This window comes from Eleutherodactylus coqui, chromosome 7, assembly GCF_035609145.1.
Source record: "Eleutherodactylus coqui strain aEleCoq1 chromosome 7, aEleCoq1.hap1, whole genome shotgun sequence".
Classification (NCBI taxonomy): Eukaryota; Metazoa; Chordata; class Amphibia; order Anura; family Eleutherodactylidae; genus Eleutherodactylus; species Eleutherodactylus coqui.
The window spans coordinates 182,494,496-182,515,428 of NC_089843.1; positions in this window are offsets into that span (position 1 = coordinate 182,494,496).

Genomic DNA, 20,933 nt, shown 5'->3' on the forward strand with positions numbered 1-20,933 from the left:
TCTCATCCCCTGACCCCATGTGACAACAGTATTATGTGCCATGGTCAGATTAGTCAATGAATCCTATAACACGAGCACCAGTTTGTGTCAGGTCTCACCTATTAAGCTGCAGAGGTGAAAGCTATATTATTCCATTGGAAAAAAGGAGGGATATAGTTCTATCTGCCCGCACTTATAGAGGTCACAGGAACTTCTGTTCTACTTCTAGGCCAACTATACATTGATTTTCAGGCTAGGAAAACGAGATAAGAGACGGTTATTCTTTCATTTTATCTCTTCATTTATCAAAGGGGAAACCTTCCACATCGGTCTCCCGTCTTCCTCAATACGTCCGAGGGATCTGTTGAAAGAATGTTTGTGTTCTCATGTGTCTTATACAAGACCTGTCTTCTGGAGGTCTTTTTAATTTTTTATTTATTTCTATTAAAAGTTATGTTTTAAGAGTTGATTAGAATCCTCACAGTGAAACCTTCTTTAGTTATCTAGTAGATTCTACTGCCTCTGTGAAAATTGTCTGGTCCTTAGGGTGCGTTCACACAAGCGTGTTTTTGTGCGTACATACGCACGCACAAAAACACGCTTATATTTACAATAATGCATTCCCTATGGTGTGTTCACATGTCCGTACTTTGCAGGTGCGTGCCTGCAAAGATAGGACATGCGTGCACCATAGGGAATGCACGCATTGTTTTCAATGGAGCCGCGGCTGCTGCCGGTGGCTCCATTGAAAACAATGGTCTGCCGGCACCCCTGAATTGTTTTTCAGGGAAGAGCTTTACATATAACCTCTTCCCTGAAAAAGAAAAATTTTAGTGTTAAAAAAAAAAAAAAAAATGACTTACCTGTCCGCCGCTGCTGTGTCCCACGCAGGGATGAAGAATATATCTGCCACATGAGGCAGATGTTTCCTTCATCCCCACTAGTTACAGGAATTCCCTGCTGCTACATCTGCCACATCTGTGGCAAATGCAGCAGAGGAATTCTTTAATTCTCTACCGCAGCTGTCACACGTCAGCTGCAGTAGAGGATTCTGCTGCCGGCAATTGATTTCAGGGAAGGGTTTTGAGTATAGGTGGGCGGGTGGAGGAGGTATGGGGGAGTGGTGCGGTTAAAATGGGTAGGGGGGTGGAAAAAGAAAAAACAACAAAGTAATACATGGCGAGCACATTGTCTGTCTATCAAGTAGGTGAAGTAGGGAGAGCATCCATCGGCATGTAAAAGTATCTATCTGTTATGTTAATCGTCCAGTTCGTTTCTGCTGTCACAAAACCCAATCCATGGCATCCAGAGGGCTGTGAACCAATCTCTTGTTCTGGTCTCCAAGGCGATCATTTCTTCAATGCGAAATATTTGGGTTACTCTCTCTAGCCATTGGGACATCTGTGGGATCTGTTTTTCTCTCCAGTAGACAGGGATAAGTAGCTTAGCCGCTGTCAATAGAGTAGTGGGTAGGCTTTTATTAGAGGGTCTGAATTTGTCTGTAGGCAGCCAAAGCAGAACCTCCTCTGGTTTAAAGGAGTATGACGTATGGCAGATTTTATTAATGTGGTCTGTAACCGACCGCCAGAAAGGTCTAATTTCCGAGCAGTCCCACCATATGTGTAGTGCGTTTCCCTTCTCTTTTTCGCATCTCCAACATTTGTCTGAAGTCCCGGGGTTTGTTTTGGATATAGTTGCCGGGGTTCTATACCATCTGGCCAAAATTTTATATGAATTTTCCTGGATTCGCACGCATCTGGAGAAGCCATGCAAATTCTTCAATACCTGGCGGGTCTCCTCTCTGGTTAGGTTAAGCCTCAGTTCCCTTTCCCATTCTCTGAGAAACCAGGGTTTCTCAGTTGATGTTTGTAAAAGAAGGCCTTTATATAGTTGTGTAATCAGTTTCTTTGGACGTGAGGGTAGCGAGGTATATGTCTCGAACCATAGTGGGTCTCTGAATCTGCCGTAGCTAGATCTCTGGAGCTTCAGCAGGGAGTGGTAGAGTCCTGCTTTTCCCAGGAAGTCCAGGTCAAGGTGAGCAAATTTCGCATCAAACTGGGCCTGGTTTGTGAGTTTAGGACTGTCGAGAATATCGTCTATCGTGAGACCTTTAAGTTTGTCCCAGATTTTGTGTACTGTTAGCAAGAATAGCTGGGATTAAGGTTGCAGGGGTCATCGGGGGGTAGTGAACCTTTCTCCGCCATTTCCAGTCTTGTTGACCGGAGGGCTTTAATTGTGCTTTTTGTAATGGGGCTTAAAGGGTGGCATTTATCTAGTGGAGGCCTGTCTGACCAGAGTAAGATTTGATTAGCCGCGCCTAGCATGCCTCTCTCGGCCTCTATAGTAGGAGAGGTCGTCTCAGTGTCTATCAAGGAAATCCACCTGGCAATGTGGATCGCCTTGTGGTATGCTTGTAAGTTTGGTAGTCTGGCGCCTCCTTGGGGGCGTTTTTGGACTAGGTAGGAAAATGCCAGGCACAGATTGTGTTTGTCCCAAAAAAATTCTCTGTACAATCTATGTATTTGTGTAAAGAAGAAATTAGGGACACCTATGGGGACTGCGTTAAGTACGTAGATGATTGATTGTAATATGTAGGTGGATATTAGATTCTTCCTCCCCAGCCATGAGATTAATGGTGAGCTAAATTGTTTGAGCTGAGATTTAATTTTTTGGAACAGGGGGATGTAATTAGCGTCGAGTAGGAGGCTAGGGTTGGAGGTTAGTGATATGCCGAGGTATTTAATGTTCGAGGGTGGCCACCGGAATTCAAATTTCTTTTTTAGGTAATTGATGATGTGGGGCGGCGTGGAAATATTAAGGGCTTCTGACTTGTCATAGTTGATTTTGAAGTTGGACAGCCTGCGGAAGAGGTCAAAGGTCTCTAAGAGCGCCGGGAGAGCCTTCCTCGGGTTTGTACTGAGAACTAGTAGGTCGTCTGCGAAGGCCGCGGTGGTGTGAACGGTGTCTCCTATTCTAATGCCTGTGATGTCCGGGTTTTGTCTGATTTTTTTGGAGTAATGTCTCCATCACTAGAACGAATAGTGTGGGGGAGAGCGGGCAGCCTTGTCTAGTGCCGTTTTTAATGGGGAAGGGTTTTGACAGTGTGCCGTTAATCTGGATCTTCGCTGAAGGGTCAGAATTAGAGATGAGCTAGCACCAAAATGCTCGGGTGCTCGTTACTCGGGACGAAATTATCGCGATGCTCGAGGGTTCGTTTCGAGTAACGAACCCCATTGAAGTCAATGGGCGACTCGAGCATTTTTGTATATCGCCGATGCTCGCTAAGGTTTCCATTTGTGATGATCTGGGCAATTCAAGAAAGTGATGGGAACGACACAGCAACGGATAGGGCAGGCGAGGGGCTACATGTTGGGCTGCATCTCAAGTTCCCAGGTCCCACTATTAAGTCACAATAGCGGCAAGAGTGCCCCCCCCCCCTCCCAACACTTTTTACTTCTGAAAAGCCCTCATTAGCAATGCATACCTTAGCTAAGCACCACACTACCTCCAACAAAGCACGATCAGTGCCTGCATGACACTCCGCTGCCACTTCTCCTGGGTTACATGCTGCCCAACCCCCCCCCCCCCGCGCGCGCGCGCACGATGCAGTATCCACAGCGCACACCAAATTGTCCCTGCGCAGCCTTCAGCTGCCCTCATGCCACGCCACACTCATATCTATTTATAAGTGCGTCTGCCATGAGGAGGAACCGCAGGCACACACTGCAGAGGGTTGGCACGGCTAGGCAGCGACCCTCTTTAAAAGGGGCGGGGCGATAGCCTACAATGCTATACAGAAGCAATGAGAAATATAATCCTGTGCCACCGGCATCAGGAGCTGCAAACGTGGGCATAGCAATGGGGAACCTATGTGCCACACACTATTCATTCTGTCAAGGTGTCTGCATGCCCCAGTCAGATCGCGGTTTTTTATAAATAGTCACAGGCAGGTACAACTGGGAATCCCCAACTCCACAATGGGAATTCCGTGTGCACCCACAGCATGGGTGGCTCCCTGGAACCCACCTGCTGTTCATAAATGTATCCCATTGCAGTGCCCTGGACAGCTGAGCTAACGTCAGATTAAATGCAGGTGGGCTTCGGCCCAAACTGCATGCCCCAGTCAGACTGGGGTTCTTTAGAAGTGGACACATGTAGTTACAACTCCGTGTGGACCGACAGCATGGGTGGCTCCCTGGAACCCACCGGCGGTACATAAATATATCCCATTGCAGTGCCCAGCACAGCTGATGTAACGTCAGATGTAATGCAGGTGGGCAAAAAATTAATTGGATTACACTGTAGGCGAGGGCCCCAAAAAATTGGTGTACCAACAGTACTAATGTACGTCAGAAAAATTGCCCATGCCCAACCAAGAGGGCAGGAGAAACCCATTAATCGCTTTGGTTAATGTGGCTTAATTTGTAACTAGGCCTGGAAGCAGCCCAGTTAAAATAAAAATTGGTTCAGGTGAAAGTTTCAACGTTTTAATGAGCATTGAAACGTATAAAAATTGTTTACAAAAATTATATGACTGAGCCTTGTGGGCCTAAGAAAAGTTGCCCGTTCGACGTGATTACGTCAGGTTTCAGGAGGAGGAGCAGGAGGAGGAGGATGAATATTATACACAGATTGATGAAGCTAAAAGGTCCACGTTTTTGATGGTGATAGAGAACAATGCTTCCATCCGCGGGTGCAGCCTACGTATTGTTTAGGTATCGCTGCTGACCGCTGGTGGAGAAGAGAAGTCTGGGGAAATCCAGGCTTTGTTCATCTTGATGAGTGTAAGCCTGTCGGCACTGTCGGTTGACAGGCGGGTACGCTTATCCGTGATGATTCCCCCAGCCGCACTAAACACCCTCTCTGACAAGACGCTAGCCGCAGGACAAGCAAGCACCTCCAGGGCATACAGCGCGAGTTCAGGCCACGTGTCCAGCTTCGACACCCAGTAGTTGTAGGGGGCAGAGGCGTCACGGAGGACGGTCGTGCGATTGGCTACGTACTCCCTCACCATCCTTTTACAGTGCTCCCGCCGACTCAGCCTTGACTGGGGAACGGTGACACAGTCTTGCTGGGGAGCCAGAAAGCTGTCAAAGGCCTTAGAGAGTGTTCCCCTGCCTGTGCTGTACTTGCTGCCTGATCTCTGCGCCTCCCCTGCTACCTGGCCCTCGGAACTGCGCCTTCGGCCACTAGCGCTGTCGGATGGGAATTTTACCATCAGTTTGTCCACCAGGGTCCTGTGGTATAGCATCACTCTCGAAACCCTTTCCTCTTCGGGTATGAGAGTGGAAAGGTTCTCCTTATACCGTGGGTCGAGCAGTGTGTACACCCAGTAATCCGTAGTGGCCAGAATGCGTGTAACGCGAGGGTCACGAGAAAGGCATCCTAACATGAAGTCAGCCATGTGTGCCAGGGTACCTGTACGCAACACATGGCTGTCCTCACTAGGAAGATCACTTTCAGGATCCTCCTTCTCCTCAGGCCATACACGCTGAAAGGATGACAGGCATGGGTACCCTCAGTGGTGGGCCAAGCTGTCTCTTCCCCCTCCTCCTCATGCTCCTCCCCCTCCTCCTCCTCCTCCTCAACGCGCTGAGATATAGACAGGAGGGTGCTCTGACTATCCAGCGACATACTGTCTTCCCCCGCCTCTGTTTCCGAGCGCAAAGCGTCTGCCTTTATGCTTTGCAGGGAACTTCTCAAGAGGCATAGCAGAGGAATGGTGACGCTAATGATTGCAGCATCGCCGCTCACCATCTGGGTAGACTCCTCAAAGTTTCCAAGGACCTGGCAGATGTCTGCCAACCAGGCCCACTCTTCTGTAAAGAATTGAGGAGGCTGACTCCCACTGCACCGCCCATGTTGGAGTTGGTATTCCACTATAGCTCTACGCTGCTCATAGAGCCTGGCCAACATGTGGAGCGTAGAGTTCCACCATGTGGGCACGTCGCACTGCAGTCGGTGCACTGGCAGATGAAACCGATGTTGCATGGTGCGCAGGGTGGCAGCGTCCGTGTGGGACTTGCGGAAATGTGCGCAGAGCCGGCGCACCTTTCCAAGCAGGTCTGACAAGCGTGGGTAGCTTTTCAGAAAGCGCTGAACCACCAAATTAAAGACGTGGGCCAGGCATGGCACGTGCGTGAGGCTGCCGAGCTGCAGAGCCGCCACCAGGTTACGGCCGTTGTCACACACGACCATGCACGGTTGGAGGCTCAGCGGCGCAAGCCAGCGGTCGGTCTGCTCTGTCAGACCCTGCAGCAGTTCGTGGGCCGTGTGCCTCTTATCTCCTAAGCTGAGTAGTTTCAGCACGGCCTGCTGACGCTTGGCCACCGCTGTGCTGCCGTGCCGCGCGACACCGACTGCTGGCGACGTGCTGCTGCTGACACATCTTGATTGCGAGACAGAGGTTGCGTAGGAGGAGGAGGAGGGTGGTTTAGTGGAGGAAGCATACACCGCCGCAGATACCACCACCGAGCTGGGGCCCGCAATTCTGGGGGTGGGTAGGACGTGAGCGGTCCCAGGCTCTGACTCGGTCCCAGCCTCCACTAAATTCACCCAATGTGCCATCAGGGAGATGAAGTGGCCCTGCCCGCCTGTGCTTGTCCACGTGTCCGTTGTTAAGTGGACCTTGCCAGTAACCGCGTTGGTGAGGGCGCGTACAATGTTGCGGGAGACGTGGTCATGCAGGGCTGGGACGGCACATCGGGAAAAGTAGTGGCGACTGGGAACTGAGTAACGCGGGGCCGCCGCCATCATACTTTTGAAAGACTCCGTTTCCACAACCCTATACGGCAGCATCTCCAGGCTGATAAATTTGACTATGTGCACATTTAACGCTTGAGCGTGCGGGTGCGTGGCGGCGTACTTGCGCTTGCGCTCCAACATTTGCGCTAGCGATGGCTGGACGGTGCGCTGAGAGACATTGGTGGATGGGGCCGAGGACAGCGGAGGTGAGGGTGTGGGTGCAGGCCAGGAGACGGTAGTGCCTGTGCCCTGAGAGGGGGGTTGGATCTCAGTGGCAGGTTGGGGCACAGGGGGAGAGGCAGCGGTGCAAACCGAAGGCGGTGAATGGCCTTCGTCCCACCTTGTGGGGTGCTTGGCCATCATATGTCTGCGCATGCTGGTGGTGGTGGTGGCTCCTCTGCTGATCTTGGCGCGACACAGGTTACACACCACTGTTCGTCGGTCGTCTGCACTGTCAGTGAAAAACTGCCAGACCTTTGAGCACCTCGGCCTCTGCAGGGTGGCATGGCGCGAGGGGGCGCTTTGGGAAACAGTTGGTGGATTATTCGGTCTGGCCCTGCCTCTACCCCTGGCCACCGCACTGCCCCTTGCAACCTGCCCTGCTGCTGCCCTTGCCTCCCCCTCTGAAGACCTGTCCTCAGTAGGCGTAGCAAACCAGGTGGGGTCAGTCACCTAATCGTCCTGCTGCTCTTCCTCCGAATCCTCTGTGCGCTCCTCCCTCGGACTTACTGCCCTTACTACTACCTCACTGATAGACAACTGTGTCTCATCGTCATCGTCCTCCTCACCCACTGAAAGGTCTTGAGACAGTTGCCGGAAGTCCCCAGCCTCATCCCCCAGACCCCGGGAACTTTCAAAAGGTTGGGCATCGGTCACGACAAACTCCTCCAGTGGGAGAGGATTCGGAACCCTTGCTGCCCATTCTGGGCAGGGACCTGGGAACAGTTCCTGGGAGTCTGCCTGCTCCTCAGAATGTGTCATTGTAATGGAGTGAGGAGGCAGGGAGGAAGGAGGAGCAGCAGCCAGAGGATTCAGAGTTGCAGCAGTGGATGGCGCAGAACTCTGGGTGTTCGATAGATTGCTGGATGCACTTTCTGCCATCCACGACAGGACCTGCTCACACTGCTCATTTTCTAATAAAGGTGTACCGCGTGGACCCATTAATTGTGAGATGAATGTCGGGATGCCAGAAACGTGCCTCTCTCCTAATCCCGCAGCAGTCGGCTGCGATACACCTGGATCAGGAGCTCGGCCTGTGCCCACACCCTGACTTGGGCCCCGCATCCTCGCCCGCGTCCACGTCCTCTAGGCCTACCCCTACCCCTCAGCATGGTGTATTACCAGTAGTGCAGAAACAGAACGCTGTAATTAAATGTGCCGCTTATTGGCCTGTGGTTGGAGGCTGACTTCGCTTACAGAACGCACAGCAGAGCCAGGAAAGAATTTTGCGCAAGCCTGCTGTAACACTTAGCTGGCTGCGTATGAATTAGGAGGACAACTACCCCCAGCACAGACCCAGTACACTGAGGACAGTCACAGGCAGCCCAAATAGATTTTTTTTCCCAAATGTTTTTGGAAAGGCCCACTGCCTACATTCAATAAATATGTCTTCTGTCCCTGCCTCACCACTACTGGCCCTGGAGTATGTAAAATAACTGCAGACTGTTGCACTGTGGACTGGAATACAGCGGTGATGTAACAGCCAACACAGAGCCAGGAAAGAATTTTGCACAAGCCTGCTGTAACACTTAGCTGGCTGCGTATGAATTAGGAGGACAACTACCCCCTGCACAGACCCAGTACACTGAGGACAGTCACAGGCAGCCCAAATAGATTTTTTTTCCCAAATGTTTTTGGAAAGGCCCACTGCCTACATTCAATAAATATGTCTTCTGTCCCTGCCTCACCACTACTGGCCCTGGAGTATGTAAAATAACTGCAGACTGTTGCACTGTGGACTGGAATACAGCGGTGATGTAACAGCCAACACAGAGCCAGGAAAGAATTTTGCGCATGCCTGCTGTAACACTTAGCTGTCTGCGTATGAATTAGGAGGACAACTACCCCCAGCACAGACCCAGTACACTGAGGACAGTCACAGGCAGCCCAAATAGATTTTTTTCCCCAAATGGTTTTGGAAAGGCCCACTGCCTACATTCAATAAATATGTCTTTTGTCCCTGCCTCACCACTACTGGCCCTGGAGTATGTAAAATAACTGCAGACTGTTGCACTGTGGACTGGAATACAGCGGTGATGTAACAGCCAACACAGAGCCAGGAAAGAATTTTGCACAAGCCTGCTGTAACACTTAGCTGGCTGCGTATGAATTAGGAGGACAACTACCCCCTGCACAGACCCAGTACACTGAGGACAGTCACAGGCAGCCCAAATAGATTTTTTTTCCCAAATGTTTTTGGAAAGGCCCACTGCCTACATTCAATAAATATGTCTTCTGTCCCTGCCTCACCACTACTGGCCCTGGAGTATGTAAAATAACTGCAGACTGTTGCACTGTGGACTGGAATACAGCGGTGATGTAACAGCCAACACAGAGCCAGGAAAGAATTTTACGCAAGCCTGCTGTAACACTTAGCTGGCTGCATATGAATTAGGAGGACAACTACCCCCAGCACAGACCCAGTACACTGAGGACAGTCACAGGCAGCCCAAATAGATTTTTTTTCCCAAATGTTTTTGGAAAGGCCCACTGCCTACATTCAATAAATATGTCTTCTGTCCCTGCCTCACCACTACTGGCCCTGGAGTATGTAAAATAACTGCAGACTGTTGCACTGTGGACTGGAATACAGCGGTGATGTAACAGCCAACACAGAGCCAGGAAAGAATTTTGCGCATGCCTGCTGTAACACTTAGCTGTCTGCGTATGAATTAGGAGGACAACTACCCCCAGCACAGACCCAGTACACTGAGGACAGTCACAGGCAGCCCAAATAGATTTTTTTTCCCAAATGTTTTTGGAAAGGCCCATTGCCTATATTCAATAAATATGTCTTCTGTCCCTGCCTCACCACCACTACTGGCCCTGAACTATGTATAATTACTGCAGGGCGCAATGCTCTGCACGGCCGATATACAAAAAAAAAAATGTGCAACACTGCAAAAAGCAGCCTCCACACTACTGCACACGGTTAGATGTGGCCCTAAGAAGGACCGTTGGGGTTCTTGAAGCCTAAATTACTCCTAACACTCTCCGTATAGCAACTCCAGCAAGACAGCACTTTCCCTGATCTCTGTCAGAACGCATCTGTGGCGAGCCGCGGGAGGGGCCGATTTATATACTCGGGTGACACCTGATCTCGCCAGCCACTCACTGCAGGGGGGTGGTATAGGGCTTGAACGTAGCAGGGGGAAGTTGTAATGCCTTCCCTGTCTTTCTATTGGCCAGAAAAGCGCGCTAACGTCTCAGAGATGAAAGTGAAAGTAACTCGAACATCGCGTGGTACTCGTCACAAGTAACGAGCATCTCGAACACGCTAATACTCGAACGAGTATCAAGCTCGGACGAGTACGTTCGCTCATCTCTAGTCAGAATATAATGTAAGAATGGCTCTAATAAGGATCGGTGGGAAACCAAATTTTGCAAGGGTATGTTCCATGAAATCCCAACTGACTCTATCAAAGGCCTTCTCGGCGTCAGTGGATATCAACATTAACAGAATCTTATTTATTTTGGCGTGGTGTATGGCGTGTATTGCTCGTGCGGTGTTGTGTTTTCCTTTCCTACCTGGGACAAATCCCACTTGATCAGGGTCGATCAGTTTGGGGAGGTAGGGAGCTATTCTCTGGGCGATCAATTTCGCCCATAGCTTTATGTCCGTGTTTAGTAAAGAAATGGGGCGATAGTTACTACATAGGGTCGGATCTTTGCCTTCTTTGGGAATTAATGTAATATGCGCCTCGAGAGATTGTTTGGGTAGAGATGCACCGGTGAGGAGGGAATTACAGAGTTTAGTAAGGTATGGAACAAGGGTTTTCGCGAACTTTTTATAGTACATAATTGGGAGCCCGTCTGGGCCTGGGCTTTTCACATTGGGAATAGAGGCTAGGACTCTGGTCACTTCGTCCTCTGTGACTTGTTGTGGTATTGATGAGGCCTCTTCTTTAGATAGGCTCGGGAGGTTTAAGTGGTTTAAAAATGTTAGGGTAGCATCAGGAGTCGCGTTCGGCTCCGTCTGAAGGTTGTATAGTTTAGTGTTATATGCTTCAAACTCCTTGGTCCCACCTCTTCATTGGAAGTCACCGTGTCTCCTGAAGGGGCTTTATCTGCAAGATGATTTTTCTTTCTGTTTTTTAATGAGTCTCAACATCGTTTTTGAGCCTCTGTCTCCGTGGATATATATTTTGTATTTGAATATGAGAAGTGTTTTTTGCTATTTTTATATTTAGGACTTGTTTGTGTTTATCTCTCAAGTTCTTTAGTTTTTTTTAGGGTGTCATTACTGGGTCTATTCTTATGTTGGGTTTCAGTTTCAGTTATTTGGGCAAGAAGTTTGTTGGTTTTCTCGTTTCTTTTTTTCGCTTGACTTTGGTCCCTAGGGATAATAATTCTCCTCTAATGAAGGCTTTATGAGCCTCCCATAGTATGGGGGTGGATATCTCTTGGGAGTCGTTGATTTTGAAGTATTCTTCTAGTTTTTCTGTCAGGAGGGTACAGTTTTCCCTGCCATGTGTGCAATTAAGGCACCGATTCCAATCTCTCCTCGGCAGGCTGTCCACCATTACTGTGGTAGAGATGGGAGCAAGGTCCGAAATTGTGATTGGGCCGATGTCCGCTGAGCTGACTGCGTGGATATGTTTGCCTGATATCAGAATGTAGGCTATTCTATGATATGTAGAGTGTATGTGGGAGAAGTATGAATACTCTCTCACTCCTGGGTTTAGATTTCTCCGGGCGTCTTGTAGCTTTAGTTCCGATAAGAGGCTTCTCAACCTGTGTATCTGTTTTCAGGGAAATGACTCAGAACTCGAGGTAGTGTCTAGTGAGTGGTCCAGCGCCAGATTTAAATCCCCGCCGACCACACACAGACCCACGGCGAATTTGTTGAACTTGGTTAGGACACGTGTTAGCCATGGGATTTGGTTTTTGTTTGGGGCGTATAGATTAGCAAAGGATATTTTGCTCTGTGCCACTGTGCCCTTTAAGAAAATATATCTGCCTTGTGTGTCCAACTTCGTTTGCTCGTGGGTGAAGGGAACTTTTTTATCTATGGCAATCAAGACCCCCCTAGAAGCCAAGGAGTGGGTACTATGGTACCATTGGTTAAATTTAAACGTGGGGAGGTTGGGGATTCGGTTATGTGGGAAGTGGGTTTCTTGAAGAAACACCACCTCTGCTTTTAGTTTTTTCAGTAAGGCAAAGGATTGGGCTCTTTTTTGTTGGATATTCCAGCCTCTTACGTTGAATGAGGTGATTTTAACTTCCGCCATGTATCGGTTTCGGGGCAGTCGCTACTTTTTGCCGAGTTGCTCTCCCTCTTTCCAAATTGTTGTATGTACTCTTGCCAATCAAACATTCATCTAAACATTTGTGAACAGTAAACACCACATAAAGTGGTAAAGTGAGGAAACTTAATTTGTACGGGGAAATGAGGGGGCCATGCCTAGAAGGATCTTGTGCCCGTTCCTCAATTGGGCCCAAGAGTGGGGTAAAGTCCCCATGGTTCCCCTCTTTCTCCGTATTGGTGGGGGGTGGTTGGACGCTCATCTTTAAAGGTCGGGACAACCACCGAGACCTCCATAATCAATGTTGCTATGATTATTGCTGGGGCCACGGGAGTGGTTCCGGTTCAGTATTTAAATAATTAGTAACAGACCGATCAAGAACTCAATCCCTAAGAATAAATGATCTTCTAAACTAGCTCAATAACAACAACAAAAGCAGTAACAGTTGCAAAAAAGAGGTGGCCATATTGTGGGTTAGTATCAAACCTGATATGAACTCAAGTCCCATGGGTGCGGGGACACTAAAACAGGTGTAATGGCCATTGCCTAGATAATAACAGTTCTGTGTCCATGTAGCAAGTCTCTGTAAGTAAGGAAATTATATCAAGGGATGTGGGGGAAGCAACGGTGGGGTGGGGCTGCATAACCTGGTATAACTAAACAAAAACTCGATCCCCAAGAATAGGGTGTCACCAAAACTGGTTCAATGACAGTAGCAGTAACAGTAGTAGAAATGGTGGTCACACTGTGGGTCAGTATCAAGCCTAATATGAGTTCAGGTCTCAGTTGTGTGGGAACACCAAAGCGAGTATGGTGGCCTTTGCGTAGGTGATAACAGTTTTGTGTCCATATTATCAGTCTCTGTAAATAGGGAAGCTTTGGCTAGGGGTGGAGAAAAAACTGCTGTGGGGTGAGACCCCGTTACCTGGTCTTCTAGTCCCAGGGTAGGTTTTCCGTGGTCCCTCGATCTTATTTTCGATGTTCGCCACCTGTCAAGGCGTCTCGTCGGTGGAGCCCGGGGTTTTGTTTCCCAACTCCCGCAGCAGGAGGGCCGGAACAGGGGCGGGGGGGGGGGGCAGAGTCTCTTTAAGTGGCCCTCTACTTAATAGAGGGGGATCTGGTTTCTAAGCTTCTACCAATGGCTTTTTCTTGTATCTTGGCATTTTTGGGGTTCGTCCCAGTGTCCAGTTTTCGGGTTTCTTCAGCGGAGGTAGCTGATGCTTGAACTGGACAGGTAGCCACGATGGTATATCTAAGGGGGCCATCTCGAGTTTCTCCCATGCTTTTCCCAGACCTTCTGGAGTTCTAATGATTATCTGTTGGCTGTCTTTATATGTGGAAAGGCCAAACGGGAAGAGCCATCTCACCAGCAGCTTTTTCAGACGCAAAGCCTCAGTCAGTGGCTTAAGTAGTTGCCTTTTTGCCAGGGTGCTGGGTGCAATGTCTTGGAATAGAAGGATATTATTGTTTTCAAAGATTACTTCCTTCGTTTCTCTGGCTCGCAGTAAGATAGCGGCAGTGTCTGTGTAGTTTAACAATCCACAGATTACGTCTCTAGGTGGTTCTGTTGGCGAGGGTCTGGGCCGCAGGGCTCTGTGGATGCGTTCGATTACTATTTTGTCTGCGCTTTCTTCTCCTAGTAGGGACTGGAAGATCTCTGTAGCCACTGAATGTAACGCCTCAGTAGCGAGGGATTCTGGTAAGCCTCTAAAAGAGATGTTCTTACGTCAACTTCTGTTCTCCTGATCTTCTATTAAGAGCATGGCTTGATTCAAGTGATCTTGTTGCGCCATCATGTTGGCTTGGAGAGCTAGGTTGTGTTGTATCAATTCCTGTTGTGTGCTCTCCAGGTCCTCCACTCTATGCCCGATTTGTTTTACTTCTGATTTAATGTCCGCCAATTCTTTCATAACTGGGGAGATGGAGTGGGCTAGTAGCTTCTTGAGGAAAGTGCGGGATATCGGACCCCTATCTGTATCCTCGTTGCGTTCTGAGGTGACTGAGGCGCTATATATATCAGAGTCCTCTGAAATTTGTTTGGTGAAGTTTTCTTGATGCGCTCTCTGTTTTTGCGCCGCTGGTGAGCTATGTTTCTTCTTTAGGTATTTGTCCATTTCTGCCTGGTTTTTGCTAGGTCTTGTCGGATCTACGTGCTCCCTGTTCTTGTCTTTTCCGATTTTCACCATTTTTCTGTTGAAGGCCTATGGTGTTCTGCTCTTGTGCTGTTATCTCAAAATTATGCGATTTATCGTTATCCCATTCGGTCCGCTATATTGTAGGGGAAGGGAATCGGAGGTCTCGGTGTCTCCCTTTACATTTTGTTTAGTTAGTTTTTCATCTCGAGTTTCCCGCTCTTAGGCTTCTTGTTAGTTCAATACAGCAGGAGTGGGCCTTTTGGCTGGTATGGCGCTGTACTCTCTTTAGGCAGTTATATTTTGCCAGTTCTGGTGATGGTTGTTGTTTTGGAGCTCCTCTAAAGGGGATTCTGGAAAAATTAGAGCTAGGCTCTCCGTTTATTTCCCCTGTAGGCAGTTTGTGCATGGATGGGGGGGGGGGGGTTATGCCCCTCTGTGTTGTGCTATTTGTCTTGCGGCTTGCTGGCTTGTAATTGGCCCCCCAGCTTAATGTGGAGATTTCTCCTTTTGCACAGGAATCTCCTGGGTTCGCTGCTGGGCTCCGCTGCCCTGTAAATTCAGACCCCTCCTCTGGTGACTCTCACCTCTCTCCTGGCGTTACTGCCTCCTCTCCTTGTCTTCAGCATCCTGCAGGTGAAGCTCCATCCTCCGCTGCCTCCTGGCCGGGGGTAGTTGCAGTCAGATGTGGATTCCAGCTGCTAGGGTCTGCCGCGCGCGGGTCGTCTCCACTACTTCTGGTCGGCCGGGGCTGGCACTTTAGCCCGGGAATTCTCCTGGTGATGTAGGCCGCAGAGGTGTAAGTGCCGCTAGAGAGCTCAGACAGGTCTCCTTCTGAAGCTCCCCCTCCCACGGTGCCAGCGGTATGGTTTTTGTCCCCGAGTGGAGCCTCTTGTGAGCAGGATCTCTCTCTGAAGCGCCCCTCGCTCAGGAGCCTCTGAAATGGCGCCTGGTCCCGCTGCTGGCTAGGCCACGCCCCCTATTTTTTTGGTTTTTAAACCACTTTTACTTGATTTTTCAGGGAAGGGCTTATATTCAAAGCCCTTCCCTGAAATCAATTGCCCGCAGCAGAATTCTCTACTGCAGCTGACATGTGTGACAGCTGCGGTAGAGAATTAAAGAATTCCTTTGCTGCATCTGCCACAGATGTGGCAGATGTAGCAGCAGGGAATTCTTTTAACTAGGGGGGATGAAGGAAACATCTGCCACATGCAGATGTATTCTTCATCCCCGCAAGAGACACAGCAGTGGCCGACAGGTAAGTAATTTTTTTTTTTACTCTACTTTTAATTGGCTTTTCAAGAAAGGCCTTATGAAGCCCTTCCCTGTAAAGCCATTGACAGCTGCCGGGGCTCAGCGGCGACTTCTGCCGCTGTCCCCGGCTCTGTAGCGCTACTGAGCTATCAGCAGCCAGGGATTTAAAATCCCCGCCTGCTGGTAGCTCTGATTGTGATTGGCTGAAGCACTCAGCCGATGCGCCCGTGTTCCTGCACGATGAGACGGCCGCTCTGCAGGTGCGGAAAGTCGTCCGCACCTGCATTGTGTCCGTCTTCGTGCTGATGCGCCCGTGTGACTGAGCCCTAAGAGTGGCCACGCGCACACAAAAAACACGCGTCTATTACAACCAATGCATTCCCAATGGTGTGTTCACATGTCCGTACTTTACAGGTGTGCGCCTGCAAAGATAGGCCATGTGTGCACCATAGGGAATGCATGCATTGTCTTAAAAAAAACTGCTTTGAAGAGCGGGGGCAGCGCAGTGTTCTTCATCCCCGCGGGGGACACAGCAGCGGCGGACAGGAAAGTATATTTTTATTATTTTTATTTTTTTAAACTAAAATTGTTGTTTTTCAGGGAAGACCTTATATTTAAAGCTCTTCCCTGAAAAAGAATTCAGGGGTGCCAGACGATTGTCTTCAATGGAGCCACCGGCAGCAGCCGTAGCTCCATTGAAGGCAATGCATGGACCTGCATACACGTGTGTTTTTGCAAGTACAGGGGTGCAAATATATGTACGCATCTATGTACGCACACGCATATGCTCGTGTGAAGCCACCCTAAAAAACTGTGATTTCTACATAACCTTATCCCCATAATAGGCAGCGTGCCTGGAATCTCTTCCAGCCTGTACTTTTAGCTAACTGTCACATTTTCAATGGTACTATTTAATATACCATATAATGTACTGAAAAGCTATTTAAAAATTTTAACTAGCGGAATGGAAACAAAATGCAATCCCCCATCTTTCTACGACGCACAAAATGCAACAAAAATGGCAATGTAACTTTATTCTTATATTATTTTTTTTGCTGTACTACTGGTATTTTTTTTTCAAAGATATTTAATTTTTTGAAATTATTTTATGCCACCATCTGCAGCGCGCAATAACTTTTTTATTTTATCATCAGCATAGTTGTGCAAGGGCTCATTTTTTACGGGACATCCTGTCGTTTGTGTTGGTACCATTTTGGAATACGTAAGACTTTTTGATTGCTTTTATTACATTTTTTCTTGAAGGCATTTCTGAATTTTTTTTTCCCTCTTTCTGAAGACGTTCATTGTGCGAGGTGAATAATGTGTTACTGACTTTTACAGACACAAGATACTATTTATGTATTTTTGTTTTATTATTTAGATTCTTTTATTACAAATATGGCAAAAGGTTTTTTTTTAACCTTTCATTACTTTTTTAAGGATAATTAGAAAAATTTAATTGTTCTTTTTCTACTTTTATAGGAGACAACAACTTGCGATGTTTGATTGCTACTGCAGCATGATGTAGTGCCATAGCAATCTCATTGACAGCAGCATTTAACGGAGCAATGGAGCTGCTGCCACCGGGTGTTGGCTGAAAGAAACAGCCGGCACCTGGGATGTATGAAGAGAGATCACACAGTGATCTCTCTTCATACATAGCTAACCGATACAGGCCATCAAATGGTGTATCGGCGGTCACTAAGGAGTTAAAATGCAGAATAAGGGTGCATTCACATGAGCGTGTGCTAGAGTGTACATAGGTGCGCACAAAACCAGCGCACCCACATGCGTGTACAAACACATGAATGCAGGTCCATGCAGCATTGCTTTGAAAGAATTAGTCTACCAGCAACCCTTGCAGTGATTTTAGGGAAAGGCTTTAAATATACGCCCTTCCCTGAAAATCTTTCCTATCTGGTGTAAAAAAATATATAAATACTCACCTCTCTGCCTCTCTGTCTAGCCGCTTGGGTCCCGGCAGTGTAGTGAACTTTTTTCAGCAGGTGGGGATTTTAAATCCCCACCTGCTGCAAGGGCTGTGTCTGATTAGCTGAGTGCTCAGCTAATCACAAGCAGAGCTTAGCCATTCATTGAATGACAGCTGAGAGCTGCCTGTGATTGGTCACAGTGCTCAGCCAATCACAGGCAGCGCTCGGCCATTCATTGAATTCAATTTTTCTCTGCGGAAAATCCATAGTGTCTAAACATACCCTAAAGAGGTTTTCTCAGGATTTAAAATCTGTCTCTATGGCAATGTTCTTCTGACGTTTTGTCACTTTTGATTTCAGGGCAGTGTTCGCTGTTGGACAACAGGAGTTGTAGGGGTACACGGGACTCTTGATGGGACACCCAAATAGTGTCTATCTTTAATAAATTCTAACAACTTTTGTTAGGTGTTGTGGAATTCAATGTTCCGTCAATATGCTGTGAGGCTCCAAATCAGAGGTGGTTATGGCGGCTGCCGTGAGAAAGCAATGAAACACAGAGATCAGGCCTGTGTCTAGAAGCAATCTGTGTTTATTCTGTACATTGTCATTTCTTATACAAAAAATAGAAGGAGTATCAGTAGGCGTATCAGTAGGCGTATCAGTGCAAAGGCTAGTGTTACAAAGTACAAAGTTCAATCTGTTATACTGAGGTCAAAGTACTAAGGTGGTGAATAATTGCGTTTTCTCAATAAACATGGCTTCTTTTGTTGGAATGTAGACTGACTGTCTAGTACCTTGATTCTTTATCACAATATACCCTTTTAATCACATGCCCTAGACAGCAGTTAATGATCGAAGCATTCCATTATCCTTTGATCATTGTAACGAGATTAACAAGATCTTGGAGACATGATGGACATTTAAGATTACACCTCTACTTAATGTAATTAAGTACTAACCTAAATGTACAAGCATTTATCAGAGCTTTTCATAGGACACAGAATAGAGTGTACAATTTAGGCCTAAAGCCTCCGGAAACGTATATCAAAGATACATACATATATAAATTAGTATGTTCATAACCCTCACAATCCCCCATTTAAAACAGTCCATCTTGAAAAGAGCCTTTGTTGTGGTACTATCAAGGGTGCTAAGCCACCCCTGCCGGTCTTTCTATCCTCTTTGCCGGATCCCCACTGTTGTTGCTCTTTTACTCTTTTGACTGTTTTAACGATATCGTAGAGGGAGCGATTCCAGATAATTTGCTTGTCTCCGTATCCCACAGAATGTCCATAAGTTGCAAACACCATCACTTTTCCTCTGGCTCGGGAACTTTCTTGCAGTGGGAGGCATGTATCCACTTTTACAGAAGTAGGTGTTGACAACAGAACTTGGTATGGTCGTCAAACCTTGGGTCCAAGGCCTTTATTACGTGTCTTTTTGCGACCACCCAGTCTCCAGGCTGCAAGAAATGTGTCCCCTCTAGGTTGTCAGGGTCTGGAATTGGGGAAAACACTAGATCGGGTGTTATTTTCAGTTTACGACATAGTTCTTGTACATATTCAATAATCTTATCACACCCCTGCTGCAGGGCCTGTGGATGATACAGGCCTAATCTTGGCATAGAGCCAAACAACACTTCTTTTAACTTAAGCATATCATTTCAGTTCTTTCAACTTTGTCTAAACTCTGCGGGTGGTATGGAGTGTAAAACGCTTGTTCCACCCCAAGGCTGACATCACCTCTCGCATCACTTCACCTGTAAATTGTGTACCTCCGTCACTCTCAATTGTCTCTGGTACCCCAAATCTACATACAAGTTCTGACACAAGTTTAGTCACTGTACATTGTGCGGTGGCTTTGAACAGGTCCACGCACACAAGGACGTACTCATACCTGCCTGATTTGGGAAGCTGGATGTAATCGATTTGTAATCTCTGAATAGGATACAGTGGTCTGGGTGTGCACTTCACATGCCTTCACATATGCCTTCGCCAACCTGTCCAACCCTGGAGCATACCATACCTTGTCCATAACAGAAACCATGGCATTCCGAGAGGCATGCACTTTCCCGTGAGCTAGGACGGCGAGGTGGGTGTAGGCAGCCGCTGGTACATCATCTACGTCCCGTAGGACGCCAAATCCCAAATCAACAAGAGTGGTGGGACCAAGATCCAACTTACAGCACAAGGGGTCTTGCGTCCTGTCCAGGAGAGCTGCAGCCTTGGCTGCCCTATCCCTTGCTCTCTGGTGACTGCCCCTGCGTGTGTGCTTTAACCTTTATTATGGCCACCTGTCCTGGCAACATGATAGCTTAATGGGCTTGCCTTGTGCCGTGAGAAAGCTCCTGGACCGCTTGATGGGTCCATAATCGTGTGCAGTACCAAAGGCGTACCTGGAATCAGTGTAGATGTTAGCAGTGGTACTTTTCAGGCTTCAGTTCCTGCGCTGACATGTATGGCGGCAGTGGTTTTTGTACAAGTATCTCATTCAGTGTGACTACTTCAAAACCTGTTACAAACCTTCCTTCGTCATTCAGGTATCTAGATCCATCCACAAACATTTCAAGGTGGGGGTTTAGGAGGGGTTTGTCAGTGACATGTGTGAACCCAGCTGTCTCCTGCTCCATGAGCGCTGCACAATCATGCTGGTGTTCTGCGTCAAAGGCCTCCTCTTCATCAGTCAGAGAATTTGCAAAAAGCTGGTCCTCTGTACTTACTCCCCCATTTGAATCAGTGTCACCTAATGGTAATAAGGTGGCCGGATTCAAAGTGGTGCAACGTTGAAATGAGACATTGGATGAAGAGTGTAAATGCAAGTTCCATTTTGATCTGTCTAGCAAGAGACAGATGTCTACGGCTTACCTGAGTCAGGATACCATGTATGTCATGTGGGGTGTAGATCACCATGGTGTGATCTAGGACAACGTCAGAACTTTTGTCCATTAGTGCCTGAACTGCTAGAACCGCTCGGACGCAGGATGGAGACCCTCTAGCCACCGCGTCAAGATGGGCACTGTAGTATGCTACAGGTCGCTTTTTGTCACCATGCATTTGTGTCAGTACAGCGGTGGCGTGTCCCTCCATCTCAGTGACGTACATTTGGAAAGGGTTGTCATAGTCTGGCAGCTCCAGTGCACCCGGTTACCTGTACTTTCAGCTGATAGAAGGCTGACTCGGCCTGCAGGGTCAGGGCAAATGGCAGTGAACCCAAACAGTCGTACAGAGGCTGCATGGTCATGGAGGCAGAGCGTCCATTGCCAATAGTATGAAACCAGTCCAAAGAAGGTACGCAACTGGGCATGGGAGGTGGGAAGTTGCATGTCACTTACCACCTTCGTGCGTTCCGGCGTCAGGTGCTTAGTACCTGGACCTAGGCAGTGGCCCAGGAACACTACGTGAGACTTGCAGAACTGAAGTTTCTCTTTG